This window comes from Haliotis cracherodii, unplaced genomic scaffold (genome assembly GCF_022045235.1).
Source record: "Haliotis cracherodii isolate W230 unplaced genomic scaffold, xgHalCrac1.p SCAF_3, whole genome shotgun sequence".
NCBI classification, from domain to species: domain Eukaryota; kingdom Metazoa; phylum Mollusca; class Gastropoda; order Lepetellida; family Haliotidae; genus Haliotis; species Haliotis cracherodii.
The window spans coordinates 16,482,450-16,495,103 of NW_027266286.1; positions in this window are offsets into that span (position 1 = coordinate 16,482,450).

Consider the following 12,654-nt stretch of genomic DNA (forward strand, 5'->3'; position numbering starts at 1 on the left):
TAATTCTGCGAAGCGAAATTTGATCTCTGATGTTACTTTGGTCCAGAAAGGACGAGGTATTATAATAGTAAAGTCTGTTTTTGGCCCTTTGCATACTTTAAGAAATCAGATAAACTTCAAAAGAAATCATAATGAAAATTATCAGATGTATTCACATGAATGGGAATTAGACTTGATTAAATTCAACAATTAATTATTTATGCTGGTTGTGAGAGCCGACTAACGCTGTGGAGATGGCAAGGATTAGGAACGTGGCTAATGACGTGGATCTGTATTCGTTCTTTAAGTATCTCGTTTTTCATGTCCAGACTCGACTATTTTCATATCTCAGTTTTGATGCGGGAATATTGCTGACCGTCAAGTTAAACAACCCTTCCTCCCTCTCACTTCACTGTGGCATCACTTCGACAACATGCACCATGATCTTATCCATTCCAGACTAAAGTACTCATGGAAATGAAAAAGAACTGTCTTTTCGATCTCAGATTTTAAATAAATGCAGTTAATATACAAAATATGTAACTATGCAAACAACTCAATTAGTACTAATTGGTCCTTGGCACAAATACAGCGTATCAAAGGTTTTTATGTCTTTTTACACGTAAAAGTGTGTAAAAATATGAACAAAACAGACTATTGTGAAACTGAGCATAACCAGGTGTTAGTAGATCAAGGTGAATGTCCATGACCTATGACACCTTGACGACAGGTGAAAACAGGTGCTTGAAGCCCACGTGCATGTAATTTGTCAGTGGTTAGTGATTTGTGAGTGGCATTGTGGGATAGTGAATCATCGTCAAAATATCACAATGTAAAAGTAACATATTCCCTTCTCAAACAACAACTTAAATGTCATTATTACTATGTACATAAACATAGCTGTTATTTTTATTGTTGTTTTGATAACTATTTTCCAGGCTAATTTGCATAATGCCTATAGCCTGTTTCTGCCATGTCAATTTGGACTTAGTTCTATTTTTAAATGTTGAAAGTGCCTACAAATTACCTCCTGTAAAGTACATTTTGTATTGAGCACTGAGATAAAACTATCAAATCCAGACTAGTACTTTTCCAGTTGTTTTGTTATTTCGTATTTACATCTACGTAATGCTTTGTGTCGATTATTAAATCCAGCAAAAAAGTTTTTTCTTTCATTTCCATGAGTACTTTAGTTGCAAGTACTTCTGGTGCAAGTTTAGTCAGCATAGAAACATCTGCAGAGAATGAATTCCTGAAAACGTTTCTGCTCAGATTCTCGAGTGAGCAATATAAAGTCAGTTGTTGCCAATGCACACATCAACACGCTTGTTAAATTTTATACACATGAATAACTCATGAGGTATTTCGGAGACGACCGTCAGGCTTCGAAGAACGCATTCCCACGCAACCACTGACACTCGAAGTAACTGTCGGCGTGCATCAGGTTTCCCTGTGAAGATACGGGTTAGAATTGTTTTTCAGAAACCTCTGCTCAACAGAATCGGGTGGTCAGGCTCGCTGACCTGGCTGATGCATGTCATCGTGTTCTAGTTGCGTAGATCGATGTTAATGTCAATCATTGGATAGTATGGTCCAGAATCAACGTCATATTCTGGAACAAGAATTATGATCATTGGCCTGTCAAGCATTGAACCCAGGTGTTCGTGAGTTTCACTAAGATGGTAAACGTCGATTATTTTCCGTCCAAACATAGCTCACACAGTTATTAATGAAATGTTCCGTGAAGATCCGTGTTAGAATAGGTCTTCAGCAACCCATGCTTGCCGTAAAAGGCGACTATGCTTGACGTAAAAGGCGACTAAGGGAATCGGGTGGTCAAGCTCGCTGACTTGGTTGATGCATGTCATCGTATCCCAATTGCGTGGATCGATCCTCATGATTTCAATCACTGTATTGTCTGGTCAGACTCAATTATTTACAGACCGCCGTCACATAGCTGTAATATTGCTGGGCGCGACGTTAAAACAACAAAACAAACAAACTATTAATGAAATACAACACAGAGAAATACCAAACTCACACCAACACGTGCTCTTCGTGTTGTGAAGCATGCTCCTCTGGTTGGAGTAGCTGGGTTGGAGGGACAGACAAGCTGGTTGAAGGACAGTGGCTTTGGTCCAGCACCGGCAGGACAGTATCATACACTGACTGGGGCGACAATCAGCCTAACAACAGCCAGTCTTCCAGTAACGACTGCATGCTGATGTGCTTCAGTGAAAAGTACCGCTGGGGAGGGGAAGACTGTGGAACCAAGCAGAGCTCCATCTGCGAAAAGAAGTAGGGTTATATAAGCGACAAAACTATTTTCATGATAAACGTATTTTTTTCATAAAACTTCCTTTATAAACAGATCCCTTTGGGGTAAAAAATGCAAAATAGGGGTGAAAATACTAGGAATCGACCACTGGAAATTAGTGAGATACGTAAGAACTCTCTGCTAAAAGGTGAGTCGATTCCGACTTGATAATATGTATGTGGTTATGAATCATTATCAAATAGTGATGACACCGAGTGAGTGTGAGTGTATCCCGCCCCACGAGTGGCACACATGCAATTCAAGTGTTCACCTGAATAAACACAGGAATATATGGTACAAGAAAAATAATAAATTACATCGAACAAAACTTTGGCCACTGAGGAGGCTTATTTGGAAATGCCCTCACATGTGTACCAAAAAAAGTTTTGAAAGTTTTACTGAGGCCTTGAATGTTGTAACTGTTTGAAATCTTCGTTGAAAGAGCGTGCTTGATCGTGACTCGAACTTTGTGAAATGTAGACACCAAAGGCGGGAGGTCCTGGAATTTTCATCGACATAAAGGGAAAGTGGACTATTGGGATACACAAGTCTTCTGGAAAACTCTTGTCGTACAGTCTTGAATCATATTTACAGATCTAAATATGAAACGAATGAGTTGCTCTCATTGGTGTCTTATATTTCTAGTTTAGGTGGGTAAATCAGTGGTAAGGAATTGGCTTTTTGACATTATTGGAAATTATCAGATCATCGGTATACCCGAAGCTTATGTTATACTTCATGTCCGTATTCTCGTATTGTTTTCAATACGAGCAGAAAGTCCTATTCACATGCATAAAGAAACAGATCCGTTAGAAGGGGAGCAAAATTGGTTCGGAGAGGCCTATTTCTTGTCTTAAATGTCTTACCCCGACATTTTACACAGACGTCATATGTGAGGATGTCCAGCATGACATTTTGATCGATCTAATCCTATTGCATTCTTTCCTGTATCTCGTTTATCATTTACAACATAAAAACATTATTTGTACTTTGATGAACTTGCAATCAGATTTTTACACGTGAAGATCCGGGGTAGAATAGGCCTTCAGCAACCCATGCTTGCCGTAAAAGGTGACTATGCTTGTCGTAAAAGGTGACTAACGGGATCGGGTGGTCAGGCTCGCTGACTTGGTTATTGATGCATGTCATCGTATCCCAATTGCGTGGATCGATGCTCATGATATCAATCATTGGATTGTCTTGTCCAGATTCGCTTATTTACAGACTGCCGTCAATTAGCTGGAATATTGCTAAACAACATTGTTAAACAACAAACAAACCAATCGTACGAGGCGACTGAATTGATTGTCTGGTCCAGACTCGATAACTTTCAAGCCTCCGTTTTATAGCTGGAACGTTAAACAAACAACAAACAAAGAAACTACTTGTTTTATCTTGTGTATTTATTATATATAAATTATTAGTCGGAAAGGAACAATAAGTTGACAATGGAACTAGCGTCAACTCATGGAATATAAAAGTAACTTTCTAATGAGTGAGTGAGTGAGTAAGTACGCCGCTTTCAGCAATGTTCCCGCAATATCACGGCGGGGGACACCAAAAATGGGCTTCACCCATTAAACCCATATCGGGAATCGAACGCTTTAACCACTAGGCCGCTAGGGTCCGCAAAACCTCACATTACGACTATAACATAACTATAGTTTGTCTTTATAACTTATTTTGAACTACATATCATACTGTGAATTATACAGTCATATACTTTGCTGGCGCAGTAGTGTGTTCCTAAACCTCTAGTGACAGTATATTGGTAACATGAGTGATGACGGACAGTTCATCGCATACCTTCCCAAACTTGATGCTGCATCCTCTCCAACAGGTTGTCAGCTCTTCAAGTTCCACTGGTTGGCTAACTACACAGCTATCCTACAACCACAACACCGAGTTTACAATGGTTATTTGCGTGAATAATCTGTATAACTCACTACAAAGATAATAAATTAATTGTCTGATGATTCAGGGCGTTGTTTTGTTTTTGCCATGTATAAATATCCAAACGGGTCTGACGCTACATAAACACCTGTACTGCTATAAAACGTTTATCTCTTCGTTTTTTTTGTGAAACCACAGCGGTACAATACAGTATTTACGTAACCAATACCGCGGTAATTTAGCATTTGTTTTCTAAAGACCATCTATATGTTACCGAAAAAACACCATTCCCTGTGTCTTGTGAGCATCAGTGAATGTGTTGCATATGATATGCATCCCCATTAATATTTTTCCGAAACGTTTGAGCATTTTTACCAATCAAATATTAAATACAGCATGGGCATGTATAGTCTAGTTTCATCTGTGAATAATTACATAAATTTACAAAGTCCTTAGGTAGAATGGTAATATACATAGGTATCACTGGAGGGAAGGGGGAGTAACTCTTGATGTGAAGATGCAACCGTTAACTATCATTAAATGTGTTCCACTTCCGTTTAGGAAGATCGGCTAGCCTAGTGGTTGAAGCGTTCGCTAATCACGCCGAAGACCAGGGTTCGATTCCCGACATGGGTACAATGTATGAAGCCCATTTCTGGTGTCCCCCGCCGTGATATTGCTGGAATATTGCTAAAAGCGGCGTAAAACCATACTCACTCACACACTCCACTTCCATTTGACAAAAACATATTAAAAATCCAACAAAATGATAAACAAACGAAGGAAGGTTTTCTCTAAATGTTACTACACACCAAAATGCACACATTAACCAATGTATGTTAATATTGAGATATGTCTTTTTCAGGCCTATTACAGGATAAAGAGAACTTATCCACCTTGATGCTCGAGTTAGGTTTTCATTTCAACTGATCATATGAACGTATGTGTCAAAGAATCTTGGTAGATTGAGTGCCCCCCCCCCCCCTCCCCTCTCACCCCCCCCCAAAAAAAAGGCGTAGAATGTAACTCATTACATCAATCACTGGTTTGTGTGGTCTACACTGCTATTTTTGTTCCAGACCGATTATTTGTTTCAGTCCGGCCCTTTATGTTCTACGTCAAGGCCAAAACTGTGTAAAAAAAGCGAAATAAATAAAAATGGAACATCAGATAATTGTCATAACAAAAACGGAATCGCTGCTTTTAAAGATAAGTATGTCAGAAAAGTGATAACTAGAGGGTAATGAAATCTTAGATTTGATTCCACATAGACGGTCGGGTAGCCTAGTGGTTAAAGCGTTCGCTCGTCACGCCGAAGACCAGGGTTCGATTCCCGACATGGGTACAATGTGTGAAGTCCATTTCTGGTGTCCCCCGCCGTGGTATTGCTGGAATATTGGTAAAAGCGGCGTAAAACCAAACTCACTCACTCACTCACAACGTTCATTTCAGTGGTTTTTCAAAGTAGTCATGTAGTTCCGGGGCAACAAGAAATCTGTGTGATACTACTTATATGACGCAGTAACCATGTATATTGCTGCAGTGTTGACCTATTGACATACAGCTTGTGTATTCGCCATCAAAACATCCGTCAGTAACAATACACCCCTGCATCACTCACTACCATGCTATCAGCCACTGTGTCTTTGTTCCTCCCTGTTTATACAGCTGAACTTATCTCTTTACGTCCCTCTGCCTTGTACACTCAGCCCTTAAGTCACCGTATTCTTGAAACCTGTCTCTCCAGATATTTGTCTCTAGGATCACGCCCTGTTTGCACCCCCGTCTGTGTCTAGCTGAGTTCGATCCCACATAAACACACAGTATAAAGTCTATTTATGGTGTTCCCGGTATACGTGTGTCTCGCGATTAGCGTTAACGTCATTCAACTATTGAACCATTCGTCTATGTCGGGCTGAACTGTTTGTCCATCTGTCCATTCCACGTGGGTCTCGCAGACAACTTTGGCCACCAGTGACCTTTCGTAATGGGCAGCAAATTAAATTCCCCGTTCCAAAGCACGTCACCCTCCTTTTGGTCTTGCAATACAATACAACCGATGTGGGTTCCATACGGGTTGGAATACGTAACACGTGGAACAGTCAACAATCGGACACATCAATCGCAGCTGAGCGACAAGAACAAATAATTCAGTTTGGCACGGGCCATTCGGCGCAAATTCGATTTAAAATTCGATTTAAATATTCTCATTAAAGAACATGTGTTCTATTGGGACCAGTGATATACCCACTTGAACACGAACCTGCACCAGGGCAAGTGGTTTCTTGGAGCAAATCGTATTGATTAGTGGTGTTCATTGTGCCTTCATGCCTTGCAAGAGATTACTTCTATTGGATGGGGCCTATTTCCTTAGACCGGGCCAGTCTTGGAAATTGCAGTGCCGAATTTTAATTATGTCGGTTAATTAACAGCTTTCGATGGGCAATATCTCTGCATTTGTCGCGAATGTATGATCTTATCCCTCAGCATTTAGATGTGTTTGAAGAGAATTTGGAAGAATTATTTGAAACATATTTGAGGACATTTTAATTGAAGGTATGAGCTGACGGACACGACTAGTGTACAAGGCATCAAAATAAATATCCCAATATGTCTACCGGCGATGAAAAGCGAAAGAGCCAGTGAATGTTGTTTTACGAGTCTGTTGGAATTATTTCCAGCCTCATCTTGGTGACCTATATATATTCCCGACTGGGCCAGGAAAATCGATGACAACAACGACACTGATCCTCAGCTACGTTGCAAGGTGATACACAATCGGTCAGGTCACAAATAGTAACCACGCGATCCTCTGTAGTCGGCGGGTACAATAATCACTGGGAATTTTGAATTTATTCTGGGGCGATACCCAAAGTATTCTGGTGATTCTTTGTGACAATGACACCATGTAATGTAATGTCGGATCTTTGGTAAGATGACTTAAGACTACACTTAAGTCTCCAATACGTGTCTGAAATTTTGTGTGTGGTGTAAAACATGATGTTATATTGCGTTTGGGACGAATGTATACTCACCGACAAAAGAAACACGAATACCATACATGTTTATTTGTTTGTTTGTTGTTTAACGCCGCACTCATCAATATTCCAGCTATATGACGACGGTCTGTTAATAATCTAGTCTGGAGCAGACAATCCAGTGATACACATCATGAGCATGGATCCACGTAATTAGGATCCATGACATGCATCAACCAAGTCAGCGAGTCTGACCACCCGATCCCGTTAATCGTCTCTTACGACAAGCATAGTCGCCTTTTACGGCAACCATGGGTTGCTGAAGACCTATTCTACCCCGGATCTTCATGGGTCACATGTTAGTTAATATATGAAGACATACTTATATTCAAGAGACATCAGATTGGTTCGATGCACAAACAAACATAATGTTATGTTGTGTGAACCGATGCTCATGAACGCAGCACATGTGACGTTATAGATCCATGACTCGAGATGCACCACTTGTCTCGTGCAGGATTAGCGTGTTACGTTTGGAAATCACGTGCAGCATACCGTCATAAGAATAAAGTCACTCTGTGGTAACACTTGGCTGATTGTTAGTTTTGTCATAAAGTGGTACAAATTGGAAACATCTCTTTTTAACGTACATACTTGCCCATATGTTTCTATGGTTCGAGTTTCTGTTGTCAGTGAGTATATAATCCTTAATATGTGATCATGTAAATCTTTTGGCTCAGAACCCTGGTGCTACGTTAACATGTGATGCAATCCCTTACTCTCAAGTTCATTAGAAAATTGACCTGGGAAACTAACCCTAACCCTAACCCTAACCAATCGCAGTAAACCAATTACAATACATGTTTTAAAAAATAAGAATCAGTGAGTGAGTTGGGTTTAACGCCGCTTTTAACAGTATTCCAGTTATATCGCGGCATGTCAGCTTAATGAGGGAGGAAAGCCCGAAGTGATGCAGGTCTCAGACGTTTACCACTTCGGTGAAACCCACGAGCACGGGCATGGTGCTGACAAACCTAGAAACATAATCGGGGCGAACCGGGATTCGAACCCACAATCATAGGGTTCTGGCGTGCCCAAGGGACGCAACTCTGCACAGCGAATCGCGGCGCCTTAGACGACTGGGCCACCCGTGCCACCTCAAACAATAAGAAGGCCATGATGTTTCAACCAATTGCTTTGTATGCTTGGCGGTACAAGCTTCTCTGAAGACTGTCGTGAATTTGCTGTAGTGCTAGCTGAATGGTGTCCTCGACTTTCACATACACACTGGACCTGTGAAGAAAAACGGGGTAGAATAGGTCTTTAGCAACCCATGCTTGCCGCAAAAGGCCACTATGCTTGTCGTAAAAGACGACTAGCAGGATCGGGAGGTCAGGCTCGCTGACTTGGTTTAATGCATGTCATCATATCCCAATTGCGTGGATCTATGCTCATGATGTCAATCACTGGATTGTCTGGACCAGATTCGATTATTTACAGGCCGTCGTCTTATAGCTGGAATATTGCTGAGTGCGGCGTTAAACAACAAACAAACAAAACAACAACATACGCACGGTGTAACCAGCGAGGGGTTCTCTCCTGTCTAACAGCTGACTTTACCATTGTGATATCCATGATTTGTAAGTCACATGTATGCATTCCTGAATTATTTGTATGTTAGAATATACATGATATGTGATATTGTTATGTCAAATATATTTTGTGTTATGTCTTTGGTGTGTCCCATACATGTACACATAGGTTATTTTGGTTGGTCATAATCAATAATTTGCTTTCTTCTCCTGATGTCAGATCAGGGAGTCTATATAGTCTATACTTGTAGTCTCCCTAGTTTAATACATTATATATCATCTTTGTCTGTCATAGACGCATGCTTTTTTATGTGCCAGTAACAGCTTATTCACTACAAAGCTATCTTTCTCTGTCATATATAAACTTAGGGGTGAAAGTATTCCCAGTTTGTCTTTTATGAAATTTAAAATTGAAAGAACTGTTGTTCATTTGTTTATAACTATTTAACCATCACTCGTTCCTGCAACAGTTTGTAAAAGGGTAACTTTATATAATTTTTTAATGTGAAGTTTACGGGTTTTCCATTGGACGAGAGGTCAATCACACAAATTGAAAGTCAATTCTTCAGTAAAAATATATGGGTTCAATAAAGACTGGGGTTAAGAAACGAATTTGCGAAAAAAAATTCTCAATTTTTAAAAGTTTTACGTCAAAATATATTTTAGAAGTATTCTTTAAATGCCACTAAGCGCCAGTGCAGTTCACTTTTAAAATAATATCGCCAACGTAACGTTTCCTTTGCGCCTCAGTTTATATACTAGCTGAACAAAGTAAATGTGTTTCATATAAGTGAGTGAGTTTGGTTTTACGCCACTTTTAGCATTATTCCAGCAATATCACGGCGGGGGACACCAGAAATGGGCTTCACACATTGTACCCATGTCAGGAATCGAATCCGGGTCTTCGGCGTGACGAGCGAACGCTTTAACCACTAGGCTACCCGACCGCCCCTGTTTCATATAAAGTGAGGTAAATGTTGTGTTATTGACAATAACAACATGATATTTGGTCATTCGTTTGATCAATGTTTTATCGTAACAAATTTATTGACAAGACCCATACCAAGTAAATGAGACAGAGCGAGACAAACTAAAAGAGGGATGGTGTTACAACTCATGACAATTAACAATGTCAAATCGGGTGTGACCACAAAATGCGATTGAGTGGCAGTATATTGAAAAACACCAGACTGGGAGATGTTGTTCCAAATGTTTATCAACGATTGGGCCAACTGAACTAGCGTTACCGGCTGGTTTTGGTCCTGTCGTGGGCGTTGTCCCATCTAACCCCAGACATGTTTTCTTGGACAGAGGTATGGAGAAACAGCAATGTTGTGCTGCCTCGAAAAGTCTGTTACAACGCGAGGGCGGGTATTATCCTCGTGCAACGTGTCGTTTCGCAGCAATCCCACGTGTCGTTGACGTTGATTTCAACAAGCCGTGGCATTGCGTAAGCGTTATTTACGGTTAAACAAAAGTGTTTTTATGAGCAACTGATAGCTTCACAACCATTGTATGCTGTGCACATTCAAAAACCACGTGAGTATCATGCTCCCCAAAAATTCGCAAACATCCAAATTGTGCGCCATGCATTAACGTCGAGGAGATGTCTTCATGAATATGTTTAATTCATTTCAGAATAAATTATTTTTTACTGAATTTCATATGAAACAAACGTCTCTTTTCCTCAATCTCCCTCTCTCTGTTTCTCACCTCTCCCTCTCTCACCCTACTGTACTGATGTTACTGTTATCAGAAAGGCTGTCCCCGAAGGATTCTTTGACATTTATTCAGAAAGTTATTTCAGAAACAACTACACCCTGTCACGATAAGCACCTCCACGTTGAATTTCCGTTCCATCAGAAATTCGTAATCCAGTAATTCACATCTATTTCCCTGCAAACAGAACTGCCTTCGCAGCGCCAGCTTCCAAATTGCATATAATTGTCGGGTCGTGGAATATAGCCCAACGCTATTAGTCACACGTCAAATAATCAAAGGGAACACGAGACTTGGCGATTAATAAGAACAAACATCTAAGCCCGTCTAATGGACATGTTACAGGGGAATCCGGGGTCTCCTTCAATAGACACAACGATGGCAAACGAACCTGATACATCTGAGATGAGCGCTAACAGTCTTGCAATATTCAATAATGGATGTACATCAAAAACATGTGTCTCTATTGTTATCATTAATCTGGGAAATTACAAGCGTGGGGCTTCCAGCCACTAGAGCTGATATTTGGTCAGTTCCACCAAACCTCCCACAGGGAGTTACGTGTTCTACCAGGGCATCTCCGTTATAGTTGTTGACTTCTGGTTTTACGCCATTGGTGTAAACCTTTGAGCTTTATTAGGAAGAGTAAACACCATACACAAGCAAAGGCTTACTTTCGCTGATCGTTCTTGATAGGATGAGTATCGATGGTTTACTGTATGCAGCTATCCCCGTCTCTCTTGGTCGCCCTTAAGGGGGTGCTGACATCAGGCAATGTGAAGGTTTGAAGGATGTCACGTGATCGACATGTCGTATATATCACATAGATCAGTTAATCATTACCACACTTATACAGGGAATCGGTATTAAGATTATCATAAGATGTAAGGTTAGGTGAAATGGGGTTTAACGGCGCGTCCAAGATTATTGCACTTATATAGCGACGTGCATGTACGTGTGTGTGTTTGTGTGGCTGCTTATACTAGTCCGGACTGATGCCGATTATAGTGCTAGCTCACTGAGATACCATGCCGCAGTTTAACATGAATACCCCACTCAGACACAGTATACTGACTCCGAGCCGACCAGTCCTTGTTTTAGCCCCTTAAAGCCGAGCGCCAGACAGGGTAACAACAAGAACCATCTTTTAACGTCTTTTGGTATGACGCGGCCGGGGATCGAACCCCGGACCTTCCGCTCTCCGGGCGGAGGCTCTATCATAAGATGTAAGAATTGCAGTGTCCAGATTGGGTGACAGATAATGAAGTAACGTCTGATGCTGCTGAGATGCTTGTTTTAAGCCGCAGTCAGCAGTCCAGCTACATCACCGCGGCCTGTTCATACTTGAGTCACACCATTGGTGGATAGCACGATGGAATATACAACGCCGACACAACCAGTCAAGTAATAGTGCTTAAAACAATCGTTCACCACATCAGGCATCAGACAGGCACGAGGTACAAGGGGCCGGAGTACCCACAGGGTGTGGCATGGGCTGCATCAATAAGCAACTGACGAGCAGATCGCCACCCATAAATCCCAGCCATCGGAGTGGTTACCATTATGCATGCAAGCTCTGAACACACAGAGTTTTTTTCCCACTGTGCAAGATTCCTCGAATAAGAACGCAAAACACAATGATAATAAACGACAAGACAAGTTTACCATTTTCGCGAACACCTGGTGTCGTCACTGATTTTCAATGATCCCTTCATGTAATGTCCTTCCTTTTTCTCCTTATGCAGTCTGATTCGGCAGATAAACGATCTGATTATTCACTGGCGTTGACTTGTGAATATGATATGCAATTAACTAAAACATGTCAAAGCCTGGTCGACCATTGGGTCATATTCAAAATGTTAATTTAGAATTCAGGTTAGGCGACTGAAGCAGACACGGATTCAAATATATTCAGATAAGACTCTGTATGTAATAAATAGACTCTTGAATTCGGTAGGAAGTATTTTGGAGACTGCCTTGCCAATGTACTAGATACGAAAACTACTTCGTTCATTCTCATTGCATTGACTCATATATGACGAATATATTTCGAACGTTTTTCTTTACCTATTAGAAGCTGAATCTCTGCACTTGTACACTGAAGACGTAATTCAAAATTAACATCGTGTCACAGGATGTTCTGGTTTGTAGGTCACTTGATTGTCTGGTTTGTTTG